The sequence below is a fragment of the Falco naumanni genome, chromosome 3 (assembly GCF_017639655.2).
Source record: "Falco naumanni isolate bFalNau1 chromosome 3, bFalNau1.pat, whole genome shotgun sequence".
NCBI classification, from domain to species: domain Eukaryota; kingdom Metazoa; phylum Chordata; class Aves; order Falconiformes; family Falconidae; genus Falco; species Falco naumanni.
The window spans coordinates 105,994,356-106,011,386 of NC_054056.1; the positions used below are offsets into that span (position 1 = coordinate 105,994,356).

Here is a 17,031-nt window from a genome sequence, read left to right on the forward strand (position 1 = left end):
CAGGACGTGGAAAAACATTAGCTGGTGAAATCCTATTGTTGCTTGTTTGATGTGTTCACAGGTTTTCCCAGTCAGTCTCTGCCATGTAGTAAAACTTCACTGTTTACCCACAGAAGTAAAGAAACAAAATGAACTTTCCCATTTTCTTGTAAGTAATCGTACTTTCAGGCCAAAACCTCAGCCCCTCACACATGTCCCCTTCAGGCCTGTCTTCACTGACATATGCCGGCACACCCAGTATTCTTTATTACAGGCTTCAACCCAAAAGCCATATAGCCGTGTTGGCATGCTCTGCTCAAGCAATTAGTCACTCTGGTTGAGCCAATAAGCGCTGTTAAGAGGCTGGGCTCCTCAGCTTAATCACAGCACTTGCAAATATATTGATTTGGGTTCAGACTCCTAATGTGTCAATTTATACGGATCTGTACGCGTCTGTCCTGGGATGTTTGTATGACTCCTCTGTCTTCTCATTAGTATAATACAGCAACAGATCATAATGTCCTCCCCTCCCCTCCTCTCTTGATATGTAATTACAGTGCATTACTCCATTACATCCGCTGCAGCACTGAGTGACGCAAGAAGTCTGGGATGTTGCAGTCTGACACTGATGGGTCAAGCAGCTCCATGTTTGCTGAGCTGGATGCACTTCTGTAGTCTCCTCAAACCCAGCAGGCTCTGTCTGGGTGCTTACATTTCAATAAGTGTGTAACATTTGCAGAATCAGGAGTCCAAATCTGCCATTGACATGAGCTGCAAAAGCAGCTGGTCTTATGCTTGTCTAGTCAAACTAGACCAAACCTCTGAACCTTTTGAGGTTCGCCCATCACTAATAATTAACGTCTGACTTTGATAAAGCTGACATTTGGTTTATAAAGGCAGACTAATAAGCTCCGAGAAGGCTTAGAAATCCTGTCGAGTAATGTATTGCATTACAAATATTAAAAAATACTGTCAAAATTAACATAATCTACTGCTGGGCACGTTAGTATATTAATCTGATTGGAAGCGTGACCTCTTTTTGCTAACTTTCCAAGTGACCCTGGTAAAACTGTGACATTTCTAGATATGTTACAGATAGCTGTTTTTTACAGACCTTTAAAAATATAAGATACAGAGAACGAAGATATAAAAAATACTGGTTTTTTAAGGCTTTTAAAATTTCTTTTATAGGCTTTTCTGTCCTTTGTATTTAATGAGTAGCCCAATGTTTTATTTGCTTTAGGCAACTGGTTTTGTCTGGGCTTTTTTCTCTGGCTTTCCATTTTTGAGGCAGATGTTATCTTTATGGTTAAAGAGGTTTGGGCCTCCCTCTGTGATATTTAAAGGGACCCAGAGCCTACTGATTTTAATTTGAGTGGCTGCAGCTAGCAAGTAGTGGGAGTTACTGACCTTCAGATGACATGCATGAAAGGACAAAGTATGATGGGAACTTTGTCCCATCTCTCTGTGTTTTTGTTGGACAGTGGCTGTAATGCACATCTGAATCTTTTAGGTATTTCTTTTCCTTCTCCTGCTGTGTGGATGGACATCATCTGGAGGACACTGAGGCAGTAGAGGATAACGTACCAGTCACACAACAGGAAAAGAGGAACAAAATAAGACAAAATGGTATGTAGGGAGCAATGCGTGTTCTAATGTCCTCGTGTTCTCATGACTCAGGGTGAAAGGTTTGCTTGCAATTCTCAATCTATTTGGGAGCACAGCATTAAAGCTAGGTATAATATTAATGGTAAACCTTAGCCCTCACTATTGGCTAAAACAGTTTTCAGCTTTCGATGTTCCCCCTTTATTGCAGAGTTGTTTCTTCCTACCCCTTTTCTACTCCTTGTCTTCTGTGAGCATGAGAGCCCGTCTTTGAATTAGAGGTCTTCAGCAGGCTTGTGGTGATCATTGCCCTCTTCACTAAACATTCTGGGTGTCTCATTATGCCTTAAAGGGATCAAAGCCCAATTTCCCTCTTCTCCATCTCCTGAAACGTCTGTTGAGGGGTGTAGGTAGGAGCAGTGTGTCCCAGCTCCTCCTGATCAGGCAGCAATTAACATACCAGGAACGATGGTACACAGACCGTAGAGGATGTGTGGGAACCTGAAAAAATATGAACTAAGAAGTAGAACAAGTAGAGGGGGTAATGAAGAATGGAAAAGTCACAGAAGAATGGAGTTCTTAAACTTCTTGTGAATATACGTTGATTTCATCAAATGATATTGGGTCAAAAAAAATTGGGGAGAGTTTTTAAATGTCTTTATTTTTTTTTTTTTTTTTTCTTTGGCAAAATACACACATACACAGACATTTTGGCAGGAAAAGTCTGTTAAGCCTGAACTGCATTTTTCCTGGTGCTTCCTGGTGCTTTTTTTTTTGCTTTTTTTTTTATCCCCCCCCCCCCCCCCCCCCCTCCCTTCGGATGAGCTACTGAAGATAAAAAAGAAATAATTTTCTTCCTGCAGGTCTAGGCTACTCAGAGCTGCAGGGAGTTGAAGGTGTGCGTCTCCTTTTTTGTGTCCTGGATACTGGCAGAACTGAATTCCCCAAAAGTGCTGGGCTGACTTAGTGGCCACCTGTCTGAATTGACTGTGTTGTCCCTAGCTCAAATGACCACCCAGCCTGAACTCTGCAAGGGGGGGCTGCCAAGCTGTGGTTAGTTTCTTCCCCAAATAGCTCTAAAGTGTGGCTTGCTGTGTGCTTTAAGTAAAATTATGCTACTGTTCAGTTCGCCGCTTGATTAAAATGTATCTTTCAGCGTGTAAGGGTGGGCAGTGACTTCCTGGGATTAGAAAGGGAAGTGAACTGGCTGCAAAGCAGCAAGGAAAGATGTTGTTTATGAGTAGTGGGAGGGCAGAGTAGCATGTGTTGCTGTGTTGCTGAAGTTTGGGACTTGGCCACATTACTCAACTCCAGTTAAAGCTCTGCTAAATTCACTCTGAGTCCCATTTTCTTTCTTAATAGTACACACAGGAACGCTTTTACCAGAAAAGTGATTCATCTGCTGTGGTATTCTAGATAAATTTCGGGAGAGCAGGGCTCCCATGGGCTGATGGTGTGAACATTTGCCCAGGACAAATGCCCTCGCAGCCTCCCAAGTTGGCTGAACACAGACTTCTTAAGATTTGCACTTTTTCAGTATGTAAGATTTCACTTGGCATAACAATTTGCTTCCCATAATAAATGTTTTAAACAGCTCTGAAAGTCCTTGCTTTCTCACGATTTTGGTGGGGTGCCGCCCTCCCTGGGCTCCAGCGGCTGCCGGGGAAGCTCTGTGCAGGGATGCTTGTCAAGGAGAGGCTTCGTCACCCGCAGGGACTGCAGGTATTATAAACCCATCAGTACAGCCGCTACTGACGAGTTCTGTGTGAAGCATGAGTGAGCACGCTCAGGTGCCACTCCACTAATTTACAGAAACAGAAAACTTAGCTGTTTTGAAACGCGAGGGTTGCAGTGGCTGTCAGCTTAATGGAAAGAGACATTGTCTTCTTTGTTTCTGTTTCATGGAGAAAGAAGTTGATAAAACAAACCTATTTTAAGCCTTTTAATGAGCAATTGTTTAGAGCAGTCAAAACATTGGCTTCCTGAAGAAACCAATAACTAATATAACATTTTTACTATAGGTATGTGTGTGTTTGTCTTAGAACATGAAAAGAAAACTGTTTATAACCTCCAGAGTCATTTGGAGTGGACTGTAACATCCCTCACAAGTAGAGGTCAAGATTTTTGGGTTTGGCCCAGGCTTTGATAGAGGCTCGTTTTCTGACAGTAGGAAATGGTATTGTTCTCTTCCCTCTTTTTCTCTGTCTGTCAAATGAGTAGGATAACATGCCCAGACACATTGGAATCTATTTCTCTAAAGCATCTGAAGATCCTTGGATGGAAAACAGTACCTATATATACTGAGTCTGTAATTTCTAAAGTTTTGTATCTGTATACTTTTCTGGCTAAGTATATTTACATCTTAACAGAAATAAAATCAAGGACACTCCAGCTGAAAAAAACAAATCTGGGTTTGAGCTTGAACTAGTTTTCCTCTTGTCCTTTTTTTTTTTTTTTTTTTTTTAATCCTCATTAGTACTGTGCCATACCTACCAGCTTTTTTGATGAACATTGAGAAATCCCCCAGCTGATATTAATGGTCAAGAAGGAGAAACTGAAATACCACATTTTTGATGTGAATTAGTTATTTTGTTATGCTGAAGAAACCGCTTATTTTGATGGCAGTGGCTTCTGTTGTGTTTATGTTCCTCCACTGATCTCATCAGGGTGCCAGATGATCCATCCACACAGGACCTAAACCAGCTGGGTCCAATATTAATGAGGAAAGGAGCATGTTAATTGTAGCAAGGGGTTCAGACACTAGTGCTTCAAAGCCAGTTCAGCCAGACCAGACTGAGTGAGCCTCCCTGTGCATGGTTTTTCACATGATCTTTCATCATCTTTTGAACATAAAGTCTACATGGAGACAGACATTTCACTGAAGAAGTTATTTTTGCCTTTAGCCAGGGGCACTGCGACCTGCCATCTTCCTCTTACAGGTGGCAGACTGAGTGATTAATCAGGACCATCTTACCAACTGTTGGTTTGAGTTTATTTTATTTTGTAGCAATAAGGTGAATTGGCTCTAGACTGGAGCAGGGGGGATTTCCAATTATTTGCTGTGAGCCACTCTCCTTCAGCTCAGACTTGGTTGGTTTTTTTTAGCTAAGGGAAATGTTTCCCTGCTGAAAGTCTATTTTGCTGTAAGAGGCAGGGGTTGCACTGACATTCTGGTGGTTATTGCAGTGAACCTCTTGGTCTCTTAGGTTTTCCATTTGATACTGTTCATTTTGTTTTTTAAAAATCTGAGAAGCATGGTGGTGCTTGCACAAACTTTTAAAATTTTGCTCGGGCACAGGGTGGATGCTGATGGTTCTTAGATGTGCAAGCCATTGCCCTTCTCTTGCAAGCTCTGGTAGAGCACTCACAGCCTGCTGGTTTTGAGAGAAAGATCATTGGCACCAGTAAGGTCCTACGGCACAAAGTCTTTTTGTTGTAAGCTGGAAAGACACCCAATCATCAGAGGCAGCTGTCAGCAACCCTTGCTGTAGCCCATAGAAGTGAGGTTTATGTGAAGAAGGTCTCTGGTATCCAGGGGTTCTCCTTCGTAGTTCCAGAGATGAAGACAACAGGGTGACCATTGCTGACAGGGACCGCTGACAGACATTAATGGATCAAATATTTCAGAAACTAGGATGCAAGGGCACTTAAAATCTCTTTGACTCTCTTTCAAACGAATCAATAATTTTGTTAAAATTCTGGGGTTTATGAGAAATAAGAAATGAAAGGAAATCATAGTTACAAAGAGTGCTTATTTTATATGTGGTTGCTGTATTTTAGCAGGTATGTGAATTTTAGTCATCCTTTTCACAAATGAAAACACAATGTGAAGGATGTTGTGATCTCAGGCAAGTTTGTAAGATAACATCAAGTGTTATTTGGACAGTTATGTTTTCTGGGGTTACTTAAAAGCCACAGCTATGATTATCCCCAGTGAGAGTCCTTTCCTTTTAATTTACAGTAGTGCTCACCATGCTCACCATATTCTTTTTGCAGCCTAGGTTTACTGACTGTGTTGATTCACTGGATGCATCAGTTTGCTTTGAGTTTTCTGTATAATGCTACTCTAAATATTACTTAAGAACAAAATACTTGTTAACTGATTTTATATTTTTTGTTGGGAACTTATGGTTGTGAGCTAATAGTATCCTAGTTCACAACTGCTATCCCTATCTCTGTCACCACTTGCCCTCTGGAATTTAAATCTGTGTTTTATACCTCTGTGTTCGAGATCTTTATTTTTATATATAGCCTTTACCCATCCTAGCCAGTATTATTTTCATACAGAGATCGGTTCACATTACATACCCTCTTCCACCCATCTCTGGACTGGGACACTTAGAACATTACCAGTAGTATTACATTTCACATCCAATCATCAGCTAGTTGCAACTAGGAGAAGAAAACGTTTGTTTCCATCATGTCATCCCATTCCTACTTCACTGGTCAATATCTCAGTTATAGTTGTGATAAAATTAGTTCAAAGCATGAAGAAATTCAACAACCTATGTTCAGTAGTCGTTAAGTATTGATAAAGGAGTCAAAATGGACAAGAACTTCAGCTGAAAATCTGGCACATGATGGGAACTTGTATAGGTCTCTTGGAGTTTTCAACTTTAACAATCCTGTTTTAGGCAGGAGCTGAGTTTTACCAAAGAGTTTCAAAAAGAAGCAACTGCATCTAACATTCTGCAGTCTGTGAAGCAGAGCAGCAAGTTTTCTTTCATTCACATCTGTGAAGAAATTTCCATGAAAGACATTGTAATTAATGGTTATAAATCTGGAAGAGATCCTTATCATTACTCCAAAGTTCACTGTACCTCAGATTCATGGTCAAAAGTTAGTGGGAAAAAGTGATGTGATACATATATATATATAAATACATATTTAATATACATTATACACACACCTATGAATATGCATATATTTAAAGATATACATATATTTATGTATACACATATATATGCATAAAATAATCCGAATCTTTCCTATGCAATGGCTTCCCAGCTCTTCCACAGCTTTCAGGATCAACCACATTATGCCTCACATAGCAGATTCATGTCTGCAAAAGGTCATTTTCTGTCAAGTAACTGTGCTCATATACAAAGAGGCCATTTCTACCTTGTTCCTTCAGTTTGTCTGTTCTGTGATCAATATCACAGTCTAGACCTAGATGACTGCAGAATCTGATTGCAGCTTAATTTCCCATAAGAGCAGCTAGACCTGCTGAAACAGCTTGAATATGCAGCACTGAATAAGCAGGCTGAGCGACAAATGTCCTCACACCATATTGGGAAGCCCAATTAGCACAGCAGAGCGCATCTCGCTATGGTATTTTTCTCCCCATTGGATTTTGAAAGGATTGAGCTCTGGGACAGTCATAGCGAAGTAACGGAAAATAACACTGGTGTCCATCACTGAATAATTAATTCTAAGGAAACTATAGAGGTGAATGTGTGGTTTTAATTTTTCAGTTTATATAAGGTTTGCCTTAAATGCATGAAGATAAACTGATCGTATGTTAAGCACTCAGTGACCACTAAGGACTTTAACCTAATTCTTCCTTAGATTTAACTGGGGCAGTGGAAAGAATTACCTTCCCTACCAATCCTTGTCACACCCATTGTCAGATGACACTGTCCCCTCAGCGTGGCTGGAGGTGCACCTGATCTACAAAGTTTACAGCCTGCAGGCAAAGAGCACTAATGAGAGCAGCAAGCTCATTATTAGGCTTGACTGCATTCGCTGACTAATGAGGACGGGTAGCTTTATTTTGGGTGGCATCTGCTTTCCCTAATGCCAGCAGTGTCCCTGTCTCAGTTGCTTGTGAACTGTCTCCTGAAAGGCTCAGCTGAGGACAAACCTGAATCAACACCAGTTGACTTTAAAATGCCCAGCTGTCTTTTGTGGTGATTTAAAAATGCTTCATGTTTAGGTTTTTCCCGGTTGCACAAGTGCCAGCTCTGCTCGGGAATCAGAAGGGAAAGCTTGGGACCACTAATTGCATCCGCTGTCACAGTTTAAGCCGCTGGTGCATGTGAGTCAGTATCTTTAGGTTCTCGGAGACAGCTCTTGGTCTGGTTTGCCAGATGAAGTGACCTTGTCTCTGCAGAGCTGCGGCACTGAGGTTTTGCTGGCTGAAGGGAAGGTGTCGAAAGGCTCTTTTCCCTCGACAAGCAGCCAGGAAGGGAAGACAGGAGAGAAGTGTGCCAGGGGATGTGCTCAGATGACTCACCTCGGTTAGGTAATGCCTAAGCTCCCATCAGCAGCAAATACAAGCCAAAGTAAAGTCAGGGCACATTTAGCCAGCAGATTGGGCTGCACAGCTTATTCCACCATGGGGACTCTTGGCTGAACTTATTTCTAGATCTTTGTTTTCTCTTCCTGTGCCAGCTACCTCCATTGAAGGTAACAAGGAGGAACCTGCATATTACTTTATTTTTATGCTGAGAATGAATTAATTCAGCTATGGAGGTGTCAGTGAAAACAGGAACAAATACAGAGAATGGCTGTGGGGAAGGAAGGGAAGTATTGAAGACAAAGGGCTTAGGTACCTCCCAATCAGGGATCGCTCATACAATGGGCCATTAAAATTTAGCTGAGTCGAGTGTATTGTTTTTAATTTGTATTCCCATAACATACTCTGTTAAGGAGGGTGTATGCAGCAAATGCATATTAATGATGCTACACATTTGCATATTATAGATCCATAATACCAAGGGTGTAGTAAAAATCTTTATGAAAAGTGGTGACTATGCAGCAGTCAATTTTCTCTATATCTCAACCATTTTAATGCTTTTTTTTTGCGCGCACACACACACACAGAGGCATGCACAAAATCCTTACAACCGATAGCTATACAACATTAAGGGACTAATGATCTGCAAAATTCCATTTATAAAAGATGAAGAAATGTTAGATTTATATAGAGAATCATCAAATTATCTCTTCTTCTGGAAGACTTCCAGTTCTTTGTTCCTTTGTTCTAAAATTTTTTAAACCAACAACCTGCCAAATGCATTGGTTTTTAAAATATGTATTTAATCCACCTCAGTTTTACTGCCAGGAGGAGATTATCCTGAATTTCATTTTCAGAATAGTTTGTATGGCTGAGGTACAAATGCCTGCAACTCAACTGTTTACAGTGAAAACTAGCCTCATCTGGGCTAGCTATGGGTTATTAGTGGTCATTAACTGAGTAAGAAAAGTGTTAGTGGTTATTCCAACATACATGAACAGGCATGGACCCTCATGTCAGAATAAGACCAGCAACACAGTCTTCAAATAAGTCTCTGCTGGTCTAAATGCATAGTTAAAACCTCCTTTACTGTGGATAACTCTTTGGACAAAATGTGTTGCATTTGCCTCCCATCAGTGCAACCTACTGTTCATGAATGTTGTTACTGGTTCAAGTGAACTTAGAAATGTGGTAAAGCAGAGGAATAACCTGGCCAGTTATACCAGGATATGAGCAAAAGTCTTGGATGCCACTTGTCAGTCTTGGTGAGGGAAGATTTCCTGGTGTAAGAGATAAGCTTGTGGCGCAGATTCCTCCTGGCTTTGTTTCTGCCTCCAGGGGAATTGGTTGGTTTGTCACTGAAAACCTTGAAACTTCTGTGTAAAGGCTAAAGGCCAGGGACAGGCAAAGATTTCCACTCCCTTTTGGATAAGGTTTTGTGCTCTGAGAAGCAGAAGAATCACTTGTAGCTGCTTCTTGCGAGAAGAGAATCATGGCAAAAATGAGGAAAGGTGGACTCCAAGCTCACAGCATAAGAGGTTGATGTTGGGAAGTCTGGCTGATCACAAGAAGCTTCTGGCTCAGAGAGCGCTGCACAGTTTCCCATCAGCCAGTTTTTTATATGGACATTCATGGAATGAGAGTTAATTGATGTCTAGGTCAGTATGTTGCCTGGACATGAAATGTTTGTTAACTCGCCGCATCCCATCATCTCATTCCTAAAGAAAGTGCCACCACTGATAGACCAGAATGAAATGAAGGAACAGGAGTTGTCTGGTCTGTGATGACACCTGATCGTTTTCTCACTGTAGCTTCCTCAGTTGTTCCTGCCCTCACTTTTTCCATGGCACAGTAGGCGCATTACAGCAATGCTGCTTGCAGCTATGTACTTTGCTGCATACAGAATAAAAGTCTAATCTGTCTTCCACTGATGTTCACAGATCTTGCCGTTGACTACCGTGTGAGCTGGAGCATATCCTAATTTATAGAAACCAAATGATCTTTTCAAACCCAACAAAGCTAAAGTAACGTAAAATCATCTTTGGACCTGCTCAATAGCTTTATATACTCAGCAACACTTTCTTTAAGGACTGTAAATCAGAGGTTTGGGAAAGACATTTTTCATTCTACAGACAGTGTCTCGCTTTAGGAGTAAGATTTATATTTCCAGTTTATGCACAAATCTTCATCCCTTGCCTATTAAGGGATAACAAAAGTGGAACCCTAAAGAGTGAAGACAGGTGAGGGTCTGAATTTTAGGTATATATGTCTCTCTAATCTTCATTTATGTTTTTAATATCTAAAAAAGTATTGTTTCTTTTCAGATTTATTTTTAACCTGAAAAACAAAGACAACCCAAAAATATATTGCACTCAGATCTTCAGTGCTGAAAGACAAGGAATAGTGAAGTACCTGTTTTGTGTCCTTCTGTCTTTCCTACTTACCTGCAGAGTGAGGAGATTAAAATGCAGAATAATGGACATTTGGCTGGGATAAGGAAGGACATACCCCCTATCTCCTGTGTGCCTGCAAGCAGTTGTCCATGGCTGTCCATTCCTTGGGGTACCTGCAGGTATATTTGACATGCTTTAGAGGTGCCAGGGCACAGCCACTGGGTCAGTGAACTATGTACATCCATCTGCTTTAACCCCTGTATAATTTTTATGTGGGGGGTAACGTTTAAAGGTTAAGGCAGTGACCAAAAAGTCATCCCAAATATGTAGCCTTATTGTTGGGCGATGAGAGGACAGCAATAACAAAATTCCCCTAGGTATAAATTTTTTCTTGGCTATATTATTGTTTTCATGCAAACCAAATTTCTCCACTGCTGTAATCCAGCTGATTTTGTGAGTGAAATTAATTGGGACAGAATAGACTTAAATGTTTTGGATGGCTCTAAAAGAAATGAGGGAAATGAGTATAGTTTTTCAGGGAAATTAAGTGGATGCAATAGGTATTAGCCTTCCTAACAGGCCAGTTAAGGTCCATGCTTACCTCTTGACTCAATGTTACTCAGTCCCAAAGGGAATCTCCATGAATAAGAAGTGGAAGCAAAAAGAGTCAGGACCTTGCTATTTTTTCCTTAGTCAGTTGAAGGACCAGTTGCCCCATCCTAGTCCCTTTAGACCAAAAGGGAGTTTTACCATTGACGTTAATGGGAACAGGACCTGGCCCAGGAACCGGCTGCTTTGGATCTGCTTCTGTCACTCTTGCTGCATTGTTGCTGAGAGTACAGAACATCCTCGCCTTCCTTTTTTCACTCCTTAATGTTTCCTTAGAATACTTAGGCGGAGAGTGACTGTAAATGCTTAACCTTTGTCAATGGCAGACGTTCAAGAGAGTTTGGCTGCCTCTTTCTATTTCCTTGTGGACACTGATTTAAAAGTCCATCCAAAACATTTGTTCAGAAGGATATGACTAACATGAGAATCTGTCACTGTGTAAACACAGCGACCGAAAACTATTTGGCAGTGTTTTGGATCTACTGGCTAATAATTAGGTATTTACATTTGCTTTAACAGCACCAGTTGTGATGATCTAATGTAGTTCAGTATTTATATGGACAGCTCATCAGATTTTTTTCATTTTACAATGATTCAGCATAATCACATGAGAGATAACATTTAAAGAAAAGTACTTATTCCAATAACCAATGTAAAATTTCAGTCAGGACCACATTAGGAATGACATGCTGAGCTCACACAAGAACAACGCCTGCATTTACTGGAAACGTTGCAGTAAGGGTGAGTGAAGTCATTGAAAACAAATTGCTGTTCCCTTCCTAAATAGGCTTAGGCTGGAATAGGGTCCTCTGGGTTGTGACCAGATTTTGCCCTCACAGTCAGTTTGTTCCACAGAAACTGGGTAAATTCTCTTGGGAAACAGATCTGCAAAAATGTGCATAAGAATTTTGGGGAGGGGAGTGATACATGGATCTAACACTGTCAAAAATATATTAAAAGCCGTAAACTATTTCCTGTTGTTTGGGCAGTTTCAGAAGAGCACATTCATGTACTGAATCTTTCATCAGTGCAGTAGGTATAATGTTGTGCTGATCCAACTGTGTCAAAAGTTATGTGAACAACAAGTATATCAGTCCCTAATTCAAATACATGTTATTCGCTATCACGAAAACTACAAAGACTATGAAGCCTTAATGATACAGATCCAAGTACACATTGATAAGCTTGAAGGGCATATGATTTGTATTAACTTGTGTACCTTCCACTGACATTGTTTTCAGAGCATCATAAAGGAGTAGGAAAATATTGTGCAATAGCCAGTACGAACAAATTTGCTTTTGATTCTCCTTCTACTAAAGAGTTTGTGAAAATGTTTGAGGACAAGACCTTTTTTGTGCCCACTCGAGCATTGCCCTGTTTGACTGTTTGCAAGAAGCAGAAAAATTCACGTTTCCCCACAAATATACCTCAGATCACCCCAACAGATCCTAGGAGATAAGGAAAGTCAAATAATGTACTCTGAGAACCACGGGAGTGATAGACTTCCCCATGAGCATTCCAAATCTAACAATGGCAAAGGTAATTCTGTGCACAGAACCACCAGCAGTACTACTGCTGCTCAGTACATTCGGTTCTTCACATTTTTTATCACTTATTTGGTACTTTGATAAGCTGAGGAATACATTTCTGTGCAATACACTTTCAGCTCAGCCAGGTTAGATCTCACCCTGGTACTTCCACCTCCTGTGCCGTATATTTTTTCTTCTAAATCATTAATTTCATACCATAAGCACTTTAGATAGAAAGTTGCAAGATACTATGGTAGAGTAATAGAAATGAGGAGTCATCAAATCCTTCCCACTGCTTTGGGGGAGGAGACAGCAAGGAGATGACAGGGGACAAGGTGAGAAGATGGCAATACCATGCTATACACATCTACCTGTACCAGCCAAGTAACTGCAGTTGGGAGTGGTATATTTTTTTGATAATGACCCTGAAAAATTGAAACTGTTACAAATTTTTTTCCCCCCTATGATTTCTTTTTTCTCTACTCTGTGATCCCTGACTCTTTCGTGGATCACCAAAGGCATAGGTATGGCTTCTGGGCTCTGTGGCCACTTACATTACGTGGATCCTTCTACATTTGAGAAGTGATGCTAAGCCTCTGATAAAGGCTTTTCAATATTTCTAAAACTAACAGTAGTGGAATTTGATTTCTGTGGAGAAATTTGGTAGGGGCAATGTGAGGAGAGGAAGAGAGGAGACTCACATCCTAGCGTGAGATATTTTTTTCCTAGAAATTTCTCTCTCCCTGTTATTTCTTGATTGAGCTGGTCAAATGATCTAGTAAGAATGAGTCGTCTTTGCCAATGTCACCTTTTCGTTATCTCTCCACTACTGGCAATAAAAGACTGCTTCAAAGAGGAAAATATTCTCAAGATGTTGGCCTGCAGTGCTCTGAAGATGTGATTAACTTGCCAGAGGTATAGACAGCTCTAAACTCATTCAAAGCAAGAGTCTTGGGACTAGCTGGTGTATTTTGGATGTTTGCCAACATGGGAATGAAACAGAAGGATCTGGATATTCTGCATTCACACTGCAGTGGCAATGGACTGTCATTTCCAAAAGCTGGACATGCCTTTCATCCTGACTTCAGATGTGCTTCCTGAAGTGGTCACTTTATCTCTTTCTCCTCATTTGCTCTTGCCACCCAGAGCTGTGAGTGTTCTTACCCTCCCATCCATAGGCTCGGTTGCTCCCTGGCAATGTAGACAAACAAGCCCAGCACTTGCATGAGGCTAGTTAACCTGGTTAGGGCAAGCTGGGGACTGCTCATGTGAGCATCTCCACCAATAGATCAGATGGGTTAGTAATTTCCAGTTTGGATGCAGTGATGGAGGTCATGTAGCAATAAAACAAGTGGAAATGGATTTAAACTGAAAGACGGTAGATTTAGATGAGACATTAGGAAGAAATTATTTACTGTGAGGGTGATGAGGCACTGGTACCTGTTGCCCAGAGAAGCTGTGGATGCCCCATCGCTGGAAGTGTTCAAGGCCAGGTTGGACATGGCTTTGGGGAATCTGGTCTAGTGGAACGTGTCCCTGAGCAAGGCAGTGGGGTTTGGAACTAGATGATCTTTAAGGTCCCTTCCAACCCAAACCATTCTTTCACTCTATGATAATATGAACAGCTGTGGGAATTAAACTCAGCTGAAACAGCTGGAGCTGAAAGAGGATGTGTGACTGCATCCTGAGACAGCCAGGCTAAGTAACAGAAGCAACTGAGCTGTGTTTATACAATTTCCAGGCACTTAAATGAAAAGATTACCCTAAAACCTGCTTCAGTCACCGCTAAAATACTAGAGCATCCTGCCATCTGTTCCCCAATTATAAAACTAACATGTCTAATTAACATCTCTTTCTTTTCTGGTCTCAGATACTCACAAAAAGAGGGAAAGAAGTCTGAGAAGCTGATTGCAGAGAGGAGCTCTAAATACACTTATACAAATACAAAATGACTACCCATTAAAAAAATATAAAGCTTAAAATTTTGCAACACCTAATTACAATGCCAAGAAGAAAAGCTCTAATAAATCCTAACTGGCAAAAATACAAAAATAAATCCAGATGAATCTTCTTTCAAAAGAACCCAAGAAACAAAAAAAAACAAAAACCCAAAGAACCCATGAACTGGAAGACTTATCTGTAAAGGGTGAAGGATGCTTGTTATATTCTGTTATGAATTTGTCTCAAGTTTCTGATGAAAGTATCTTGAACAAGAATAACATTTGATAAACCATTACCTTATGTAAATTCTTTATTTGTGGGAGTTTTCCATATTACAGACCATGTGTATGATTTTCAAGAAAGGCAACAGGCTACTATGTGTCCAGTTCTGTACTGAAAACTGAACTCCCCAAAATTTCTTTAACTCCTTTAACCACTGAAGTACATTGTTATAACCCAGCTGGTAATACCAGCTTGATGCATCTCATTAGAGAAGCTTGGTTTTCAGCTGCCAATAATTTTTCTAATCTTTAATGATTTGGTGTTTAATATTCCCTGTTATGTGCCTGCTTCAAATGCATTTTTTCCCTAAGCAGATTGGGTCAGCTGGTTTCATGAATTAAGTCAGGAAGAAAAAAACCCAAAAAAAATAGACAGAGGTGTGATTTGTGAGTGTTCTTACCCTCCCTTGTGAGAACACTCACAACTGAAAAAAGATGGAGAAGTTGTTTCTTGAAATTTCTATTGTTTCATGGTTTGGAGTACTGTTTTGAATTTTAGAGGCACTTAAGACTTGTTTCATGGACAGTCTTTGGCTGTACCCACAAAACCAGCCTACATTTGTCCTTCAATGAATTTGTTTATGTGTCTTCATCCAGGGCATCTTAGATTTTTTCCTTGTAAATCCTCTGAGAACTTTGTTTTTACCAATGATGCTGTCCCCCAGCCTGACTTGAAAAGATGCTGCTGGTGAAAATGTTGGGACTTTGATCCTCCGCTAAGGAGATGTGAGTGGGTCTAACAGTGAGGAACTGAGACTAAACAGGCATGAGAAAAGGTCTCTATCGAGAAAAAGAGACAAGGGTTTCCTCTTCAGAAAAGTGCACTTACTGGATTAGGTTCCCTGCCAGATCCCAAAGCCGAACCCGTATTTCCTGAGTCTGCTGTCAGCAAATCTCTGTGAAACCCTCTGAAAAAATGCCCGGTTCTCCTTCAGAGCTGTTCACAGAGTGGACAACAACCTGTTACTACTATCCGTTTCTCCTTTAAGCCTCGTGGCAGAGGCAGATCTCAAGTTTCCAGCCCCCCCAATGATTTGTGTGGGTGTCGGCACTGCTCTACACCACAGAAAGTCTATCCTTTTCCCCCATTTGATGATATAAAAGTTGGAAAATGACATTCTTAGGAAATATGTGAAAAGACTAAAGATGTAATTTGAAGGCAAATATTAAAAACTCACATTTAAGGTTGTCTTGGTGATCCTAATTCAACTCTATTATGCACATTGATACAGTAATTAAAGACGTCTTTGTACCCCATTTTTTTTCATGCCAAAAACTGTGTCTTGTTCATTACATAAAAAGCATGTGCTCAGGACTACATATCAATAGAAGGATCCCTACCAGAAATACAGACCAAAGGAATGGGGCCCAGAATAAATAGGAGATGTGCAAAATATTAGCCATCTATTATGTGAAAATGTTTCCAGAGAGATATGAACATAGAAGAAAAATACACTTTCTGGGCTAAAGACACATACCGCTGCACACAGACATACACATACCTATTTCCTCCTCTTCTTGATTCTGTTTACATGGGGGTGATTCCACTGCAGATGTAATTGCTATTTCCTGGTGACTCAGGCATTAGCTCTCCTGCACCACGTTTACAGACACAATCCCTTCAATTCAGCATTTGCTTTCTGTTTCAGAAGGCTCTTCAAATGAAGATTTATACTCAGAAGCGTAATGAAACAAATAGGGACAGTTTTCTTTAGCATTACTTGGGTAAAATATTGCCATAGGGACAGAAAAATTACCTTGATCATGAAATAATGTCTGAGATGGATTATATCACAGACATAGTTCTCTCCTTTTGGCAATGTTTTACTGGTGCTCCCTTGAAAACCCGTTGGAATTTACATCCTCTATCTGCATGCATGTACACATATTATATTCAGTTTTTCAGACTGGCTTTAACCCAAAATCTAATTTTTAAACCTGTAGAATTATGGATACGATTTTGTATCTGCACTTTGTTGGTGTAATTTAGGTCCCTGGAACAAGCAGCAAGAGTGCACCCTAAATTACTAAGCTGCAAGGTACGTCAGGTGAAATAATATGTCATTGATGTCATAGAAAGTATCTCATATATTTTAGAAAGCAGAACTTCCTCCACTGTATTTTTTGGTATGAAAGAGAAAGACAAATCTGATGTTTGGTAATAAAACCCCAGCCGTGCTACAGTCTCTTTGTCCCAGTCCTACAATGCCATGAAACTGGTAGCTCTCTGCCTCTTAGGATTCCCACTATAAATTAAATCTCTTCATGGTGTAAAGGAGAGACTTTTCAAACCTGTATTGTGCTTTGCATTCCCCTAATGGAAAGGAAGTATCAGGGGCAAAAGAAATGTAATTGAGCATTCTTCTGTCTTGGTTGTTCTTGGGTGCTGGAGTGGCCCTTTGTGCATGTGGGTAAGTGGGAAGAGCATTCCTGAAGCTGCTCTAATTTATGCAAGG

General features: G+C 40.5%; 2 long non-coding RNA genes across 4 annotated transcripts in view; one reads left to right on the forward strand and one right to left on the reverse strand.

Moving 5' to 3' along the window:
• LOC121084459 overlaps positions 1–17,031 on the forward strand; it is a 78,877-nt gene that overhangs the window by 45,719 nt on the left and 16,127 nt on the right. Inside the window, exons 6-9 of one of the 2 annotated variants that reach the window (XR_005826736.1) lie at positions 62–148; positions 1,493–1,608; positions 10,273–10,394; positions 11,489–11,565. This is a non-coding gene — a long non-coding RNA (uncharacterized LOC121084459). The remainder of the gene's footprint in view (positions 1–61; positions 149–1,492; positions 1,609–10,272; positions 10,395–11,488; positions 11,566–17,031) is intronic. The other variant, XR_005826735.1, reaches the window with a different exon arrangement.
• Positions 3,512–17,031, reverse strand: part of LOC121084460 — a 43,325-nt gene continuing 29,805 nt past the window's right edge. For both annotated transcript variants that reach the window (XR_005826737.1, XR_005826738.1), the window contains 2 exons: positions 10,267–10,388; positions 3,512–6,317 (listed from right to left, as the gene is read on the reverse strand). This is a non-coding gene — a long non-coding RNA (uncharacterized LOC121084460). The remainder of the gene's footprint in view (positions 6,318–10,266; positions 10,389–17,031) is intronic.